Below are 8,352 nucleotides of genomic sequence, written 5' to 3' on the forward strand. Positions count from 1 at the left end.
AAACGTTAAGAAAGCTGGCAATAAAATTGTGACTTTAAAGAATCCGTTTGCTGTCTCTATATTATCATTGTTAAATGTAAGGAACACAGTTGTCATAGTGCTAATAGTCACCTTTCAGTTATTATTTTTACAATGACGTTTACTATGTTAAACGATCTGTGAAGAGCAAATATTATGCCTTCAAAAGAGTAATAATTTTGCAGTTTTTGTGACTGTGCACCTGTTAATCAGGGTATTCAATTATTTGACTTAATTGGACCTTTATTACGTTTGGGATTTTAAATACCTCTTTAAGATCATCAAATATATGTTTATTATAATACATATTACTTATGCAAAAGTTACATTTAGAGATTAAAACATGACAGATGTTTGTTCATATCTCATTTATCCTCCATTTGACTCCATCAGGTCCTACTGGTGTGCTGAACACGTCAGCCTGTCTTTAGTGTCTCTGACACTGGAGGAGGCCAGGAGGCCAACTGTACAGCAGGGACTGATGGGCATCAGCATCACGACTGGTAATAAGATAGAGATGGCAGATATTTGAGCTGGACATAATCCTATATGAGTATCCAAGCAAACAGCATATTAAGAGCACACCGAGTCTGTCTACTCCAGTATGGCCCTGACATAACAACCTGTACAGCTGTAAACGACTCCACTTTACTGGTCATTTAGCACACACTGCACTGAGTCTGTCAAGTCACAGCCATTAAATAATTCAATCTGAACAGCTGGAAATTTATTTTGGCAATGATATTTCTGGTAAGGTATTTTTATATTGTCATTTCTCATTGGTTTATACTGAAAATCTGGTTTACATCAATGTAGTTTTCAATAGTATGTATTATATATATAGTATATTAAAAAATTAAAGGAACACTTTGAAAGCACATGAGATCTTAATAGGAAAAAAAATCTTGCTGGCTGTCTCTACTGCTATGGACTGATGTGTTAGGAACAAAAGGATGGCACATCGTTTGTTGGAAATGAAAATGATGAACCTACAGAGGGCTGAATTCAAAGCCACCCCGAAAATCAAAGGTAAAAAACGATGCAGCAGGCAGGCGAGTCCATTTTGCTGAAATTTCATTGCAGCAACTCCAAATAGCACTCAGTGGCCCCCCATGTGCTTGTGTGCATGCCTGACAATATTGTGTGGTGGGGGTGGCATGCTGCGAATTAGATGAAGGATGGTGTCCTGGGGGATCTCCTCCCAGATCTGGACGATGGCATCCCTGAGCCCCTGTACAGTCTGAGGTGCAACCTGGTGTCATTGTATGGACTGAAACATAATGTCCCACCCAGAGATGTTCTTGAGGCAGTCAATGGGATCAATTCCTTCATCCTCTGACCACATGAGGCCGACCATTGTGGTGCACCAGGAGGAACTGCACCAGCATAGGGTCTGACAATGGGTCCAAGGATTTCATCCAAATACCTAATGGTAGTCAAGGTGCCCACTGTTGTCAAATCTGTAGAAGTCTGTGTGTCCCTCCATGGATATGCCTCCATAGACCATCACTGACCCACCACCAAACCGGATATGCTGAACTACACCACAGGCAGAATAACATTCCCCATGGCTTCTCCAGACCCTTTCACATCTGACACATGTGCTCAGGGTGAACCTGCTCTCATCTGTGAAAAGCACAGGGTGCCCACCAGTGGTAGACCTGCCAATTCTGGTATTCTATGGCAAATGCCAATTGAGCTCCATGGTGCTCACTAGAGGACGTCGGGCCACCCTCCTCAAGTCTGTTTGTGATTGTTTGGTCAGAGACATTCACACCACTGTCCTGCCTGCTGGTGGTCATTCTATAGGCTCTGGCAGTGTTCATCCTGTTCCTCCTTGGCCAAAGGAGCAGAAACTGGCGAGTCCTGCTGATGGGTTAAGGACCTTCTACGAGGGGCCCTGTCCAGCTCTCCTGAAGTAACTGCCTGCCTGTCTCCAGGAATCTCCTCCATGCCCTTGAGACTGTGCTGGGAGACACGGCAAACCTTCTGGCAATGGCACGTGTTGATGTGCCATCCTGGAGAAGTAGGACTACCTGTGCCAGCTCTGTAGGGTCCAGGTATGGCCTCATGCCACCAGTAGCGACACTGACTGTAGCCAAATGCAAAACGAGTGACAAAACAGAGGAGGAGGGAAAAATGTCAGCGGCCCCCCTCCACCTGTTAAACCATTCATTCCTGTTTTGGGGGTCGTCTCATTGTTGCTCCCCCCAGTGCCCCAAAGCAGCTGAAACTGATTAACAAACCCCACTGCTACTTCACTGACCAGATTAATAGCCCACAAGTGTCACTGACTTGATGCTGTACTCTCATTAAAAAGGGTTCCTTTCATTTTTTAAGATATATATATATATATATATATATATATATATATATATATATATATATATATATATATATATGTCAAGACCTTAGAACAACAATACAAGTGAAGGCTCTGGTCATATCTATCAGTTCTAACAGTGTTAATACGCAAGGTGATTGGACCAGAACCACTTAAACAGAACACTCAGAATTATCACTACCAAGAACAAGATTTTATTAATAATTATTCAATATAAATTGTGCAACAATTTAAAAAAAATTTACAATTATCAATGATTGGTCAGTTGAATTGAAATAAAGAATGCACAAAGATTAAATTTAACAAACAGACTTATCAAGGAATATACTGAAGTATTAAAACAACAGCATGCCTGCTTCTATATATTATATATAAATAAAACAACAATGTAAAATGCATAGAAACTGTACAAAGCAGTTATAACAATTAAAGAAAACATCCAGATGACATCAATTGTCTAAAAACAGACAAGCAATTTCAAATGTACAGAACTTAATTAACAATCTTTAACAATAACAGAAAGTGTCATTTATTATTTACATCAATAGTTACATTAAATATATACAACTCTATTATGCTCAGTCATTGTAACACACAAAAATAAAAAAGGCAAAAGAGAAGTAAAGAAAGAGACACATTTATTTGAGTCAGGTTGAGATGTAATCCAGAGTTTAAATGCCTCAGTGGTGCTTTCCTTGTGCTTCCAAATGTTGTAAAACAAGTATGTCAAACTCTTCCCTCTCACTAAAAAAACAAAACAAAAACAACCACACAAATGAACAAATTCTAATCATACCAACCAGAAACACTTGTGCATTTGTCATTTGAAACCACAATTCTTGACCTTGTAAAGTTTAGAATAAATGCTACATATGGCATACTTCTAAATGTAATTTTACCAATACTAAAAATGTACTAATGTATAGTTTAAATGTCACTTTAAACATATATATTCACATTTATATATATTTAGTTTATATTTTTCTCTAAATTCATAACAACTATTGGGTATTCTGTTTAACAGAATAATGGCGCTGAAAAGAAAAAGAAAGGACTGTTTATTTTCCACATGACGTACCTCTCACTGTATGCTGGTCCATCCATGAACAGATTTTCTGCCTCTGGCAGAGTAATCCTCTCAACTGTCTGTATAACTTTAATAAGAGCCTATCAAAAACACAGAAAAAGAGAGGATGTTACTCATAGACGCACTTTCTGTACTCATTAGAGATTTACTAAAGGCTAATTAACCTCTGGCATCAGCACATCCAGAATGATGTGAACTCTGTCAATCCTCTAAAAAGTGCCTACAGCTTGTGACAGCACTTCATCCAAGAAGTTGCAGAGGCCATCTATCAGCTCCTCATCTTCTATATAAGTCATTACCCGGTGACCTTTAGGATTTTCATAATTTTTTAACCATTTGGACGATACCTTACGATATACAACAGCCTGTTGGACAAGAAAATACAAGTGTTTGGCACTATAAAGTCATCTTAGCTCTTTGCTGCCAGATAGATTACAATACCAAAGTTTTATTTGTCATCTGAACTAAGTTACCAGTAAGTGATCATCTGCTCCATGGTCCTTTAGTATGAACTCTTAACAGTTTTTCATGTTGAGTCCTCCTGTAGGCCCTGCTGATCTCTGCAGATGCAAAAACCTGAGCCACTTCTTCTTCAGTCAGCTGCCCTACTGCAGCCACACAGCCAGCCTGCTCTCCTACACTGTGGACACACACACATAAATACATCAGACTGTCACATGGAGTATTTGTCTTATGCAAGCTGCCTGGTTTTGGTCTGAAGTTGTGTTTTCTCTGAAAAGTGGACACATTGGAAGACAGTTGAAACTGTGAGGATTACTCTGTGGATACTACAAAAACTCCTGTTGGATGTTATCTCAATAGTTGTTCTGAATACATCCATTACTTCAGAGTATTATGATTGCACCAGTCAGCACACTGGCTAAAATAATATGCAAGTCACAGAAAAGCTTTGAAGATATTTTTATTCTTTTTTTTTTATTTTTTTTATTTATTAATTTTATTACAATCAATACATAGCAATCAAGTTTTTACAAAAAAAAAAAGAATTATGTTAAGAACAGATCGATCCCCACCCCTGAGAGAGAGAGCTAGCCAAACGGTGTAAAATTTAAGGCTTGTAAACATACCTAAATTAATAAATTCTCTGTGCTTTATAAACTTATTTTAAAATATTACTGATTAGATCCTGCCATGTTTTGAAAAAAGTCTGTACAGATCCTCTGAGTATTTGATTTTTTCCAATTTTAAATAGTATAACACATCAGTTTCCCACTGATGATATTTTTATTCTAATCATCAAAATAACCAATCTAACACTCCCCATGTGACAACGGGTCCCAAAGTTTATGACAATCCTTCATACCATGTTCAATTTTAAGGTATCAAACCACAGTGGTAGACTAAGTTCTAGTGTACATTAATACCTTGGTGTGGCTGTATCAGTATATTCCTCAACGAGTTCACGGCTGCCATGATCTTCTCGGTCCTTACTTTTAGACATTAAAATATTGATGTTATTCATTTAACAGAAAAAAGAGTGCCAGTAAATGTTTTCCTGTATACACCAAAACACACACTGGTGTATTTAAAGTAACACTATATGAACTTATTTAGACATTAAAAATTGTAAAATTCCAATCTTATTTAAACTGTTTTCCCCATGTTGGATGTGAGGTGTCACCTTTGATTGTCCACGCATCCCAAAAAGGAGCATCTCCAAAAGCAGGGTACCCACACCGGCACTCAGCAATGGTACACTCAGAACAAGTACCAATATCTGCAAATTATTCTAAGAAGGCACAGGTCATTTGGCACCCACTAAACCAGACCATAGGAGATGACCACATAAAATTATGGGATAAATTGTTAACAAAACAAAAAGGAAACACTGAATATTTACCACCCATATGAGCTGTTCTCCAGAACAACCAAACATCACCACTTTCTAATGGCAGGCATGTCATCCTAAGATAAAAAGGATATATCAGTAAAATGCCATGGTTAAAAGTATGTCACATATGAAGAAAGAAATGTATGAATTAGCATCTTTAAATGACTTACAGCAGTAAAATCAAAGGGTTCCTCCATGGTCAGATAGATAAAGTGCATACTAACAGAGAACAAGAGAAAAAGTACTGAAATCACACACAATCTAAACACAAATGAAAGGTTACATAAAGCCTATAATTAATTAAATACCATCAACATGTAAATTCCAGAGTCTACTGAACTAGTAGGCTGCTTTGGGATGTCCTATGAAAAGGAGGAAGGAAAGAAACACATGTGAAAGTCCAAAACTACAAGTGAAATTACAAGTTTAACAAATGGTTTTATGCAATTTACCTTTTTTTTTCATTAATATCCAATTGTCAGCTGATATTCTTGTTGCAAGTTTGCTGAAAGGAAAAAAATATATGTCACATGTAATTACATTGAAAAGGTCCTGTGTACATCACAACTGTCAGTCTGAGTCATTATCAATAACTAATTATCAATACAGAAAAATTAATTCATTGACAAATTGGTTTAAAGATTACTCAGCCTGGGTTAATGGGAAAAGTGGGACACACGTACCTCCTCCGTAGGAAACTGCTGTTCTGCGGTGATCTCGCAAGTGTTCATTTGCTTGTATATACGAGCGTTAAGAATACAGTCGTGGATGACAGAAAGGGCACAAAAACACATCTGAAGATTGAAGTACGAACGGAATGTCTGTGGTATTTTTGATCGTGATATGATAATGTTTAAAAATGTAAAATAACATTACAGCGTTTTAATAGAACATCTCACAAATGTAAATATGCAGAGTTAATAGGGAACCAAACTACTGGCGGTGATCTACTAGCATTCCACTGAGCACCGGAGAGGGGGTGGGTATGGAAGTATGTTCCCCGTGAAACTTGCTTTGCGGTGTTTGAAGAATTGCCGGCACCGCTGAGTGCCGGACCACTTTAAGCACTGAATATGCATCAATTACTACAACCAAAATGATTATGAATATAAACGTGAATACAATATATATTAATATTTATACAAACGTACAATCACAACAAAGAAACAAAGTTATTTGAAATACACGAAGAAAACTTAGCAATTGCAAATTTCATACGTTTTAATTTAGAAGCAAACTTACTTATATTATCAGAAATAAACAATTCGTTTCGTCGCTTCTTCTTTGGTCTAATAGATAGAGTTTCTTCGCTGCTGCTTCGTCTTTGTCTTCTTTTCTTTAACAGAGCTTCGTTGCTAAGTACAGCGCAAGGCTATTTCAAAACAAACTCTATGAGGCGGAACCTCAAAACGGTAGGGATCACTAACTGTGAAAAGATTGGTGCAAGTTACACTTGGATAGACAACGTCAAACTTTGAATGAGTTTTTGATTGTCATACTTTAACAACAATCTCATTCGTTGAAATTCTGAATTACCCAATACTATTCACTTCCATTTACAGTTATTCCGCCTTCAGATCCGCCCATAATGTCTCCGGTCTGCAGCAATACCCTTCTCGAAAAGATGGCAACTTTTGAATTTTATAACATCTTGGAAGATGTGTCGCCTGAAAAATTTAATTCCAGTCGAATGAAGAGGGAGCGAAATGAAATGCGACGTGTGTGTGTGAACTTTATAATAGACATATACAGCTTTTTGTAAGTACGTCAATTTTAATTAAACCACTTCGTAATCTCATGGTTTATTAATCGTAAAATCACAGCATTTTCCGTGTTGGGTTAATGGAATAATACACGTATGTCATTCATTTCGTAACATCCTATTAGCATTTGGTGGTGTGTTTCTTTTAACATTTGTCCACATTTTGTTTATCTTAAAGAGCGAACCGCATGCTGATAATTAAGCAAAACAATGTAATCGAGGTGTCGAATTAGGAATAGAATTAGGAGAGCACGTCTGACACTCGACTGGTGTAAAGTGTGCCTTCCAAAGCCATCAGTATTTTTTATTATATTGATATCAAATTACATCAATGCAATAGTTTTTCCATAATAAAGTTAACAAAATATAATGATGAAGGCTAAATTACATACAAGAGTAGCAACAACTAAGTTATTACAAGAAAGCAGGATGCAGATAATAGCATTACAAACTGTGAATGGATTTCTTTAACCTTATTTAGTAGAAAAACATTGCATGGCTGAAAACAGGCAATTTTAAAATTTATAGCCAAAGCCATCAGAGAAGTGTGGTGTGCGTCTGATGTGGCACAGTGACAGGCTGGGCACCTGCTGTTGTCATGTGTTATAAGCTTATAGAAGTACACATACATACATTTAACTGAATATAATGGAGAAGGCTTGCTCCTTAAAAATAACTTATTTCTTATTGCTGCAATTAGAAAAACAATGCCCCTTTATTGTATTTTTTTTTCTTGACCCTACTGGATGCTTCCAAGTGGCTGAACAGATGCCAGTGTACCCGAATTCTGAGACACAACTGGATGTTCTTTTCTTCTGCTTTTAAGATTTCCAATTCAAGATGATGTGCAGTTCATGTTAGATTTGCTATTTCTACAGGTAAGACTACTGAGGCTTCCAGTTTCAGAAGTAATTTGTGCACAATTCCTGCAAAGCCTCCCCATATTTATTATTTGATCTGTAATATTTTGCTTCCTTGAATACTGTACTGTATGTCTGCTCACTCTGCCCAGTAACTAACACGGCTTTTTAATTTTAGACAGGAAAACCTCAGGGTGTGAATCCTCACAAACACAGAGACTGAGGCTTATCAGCCCCAGCAGTCACTAAACAGGGATATTGTTCTGTTTTGCAAAATAACATTTGTGTTCTTAAGTTAATGTGCTTTGTTGTTGGAAATTTAAAAGAGCTGAGACTTAATTTTAAATTAAAACAAAACTAAGGCAGGAGAGTAAAATGAAGATGTTTTCATGTAGGTATCGACACCTGAGCACATCACATTAGAAATTC

At 37.1% G+C, this 8,352-nt stretch overlaps 1 long non-coding RNA gene across 3 annotated transcripts; it reads right to left on the bottom strand.

The window, feature by feature from the left end:
- Positions 1–2,585: 2,585 nt before the first annotated feature.
- Positions 2,586–6,768, bottom strand: LOC120542961. Of its 3 annotated transcripts, XR_005636268.1 has the most exons (10): positions 6,544–6,767; positions 5,754–5,806; positions 5,610–5,663; positions 5,472–5,520; positions 5,311–5,375; positions 4,835–4,900; positions 3,923–4,089; positions 3,614–3,814; positions 3,441–3,529; positions 2,587–3,106 (listed from the first exon to the last, which is right to left on the bottom strand). It is a non-coding gene; the product is annotated as an uncharacterized LOC120542961 (long non-coding RNA). The 3 variants fall into 3 exon arrangements; XR_005636266.1 differs by having other exon boundaries at positions 2,586–3,106; positions 4,835–5,375; positions 6,544–6,768; XR_005636267.1 differs by lacking the exon at positions 4,835–4,900 and having other exon boundaries at positions 2,592–3,106; positions 6,544–6,766.
- Between the last annotated feature and the right edge of the window lie 1,584 nt (positions 6,769–8,352).

Source organism: Polypterus senegalus, chromosome 13 (assembly GCF_016835505.1).
Source record: "Polypterus senegalus isolate Bchr_013 chromosome 13, ASM1683550v1, whole genome shotgun sequence".
In the NCBI taxonomy this organism is placed as follows: Eukaryota; Metazoa; Chordata; class Cladistia; order Polypteriformes; family Polypteridae; genus Polypterus; species Polypterus senegalus.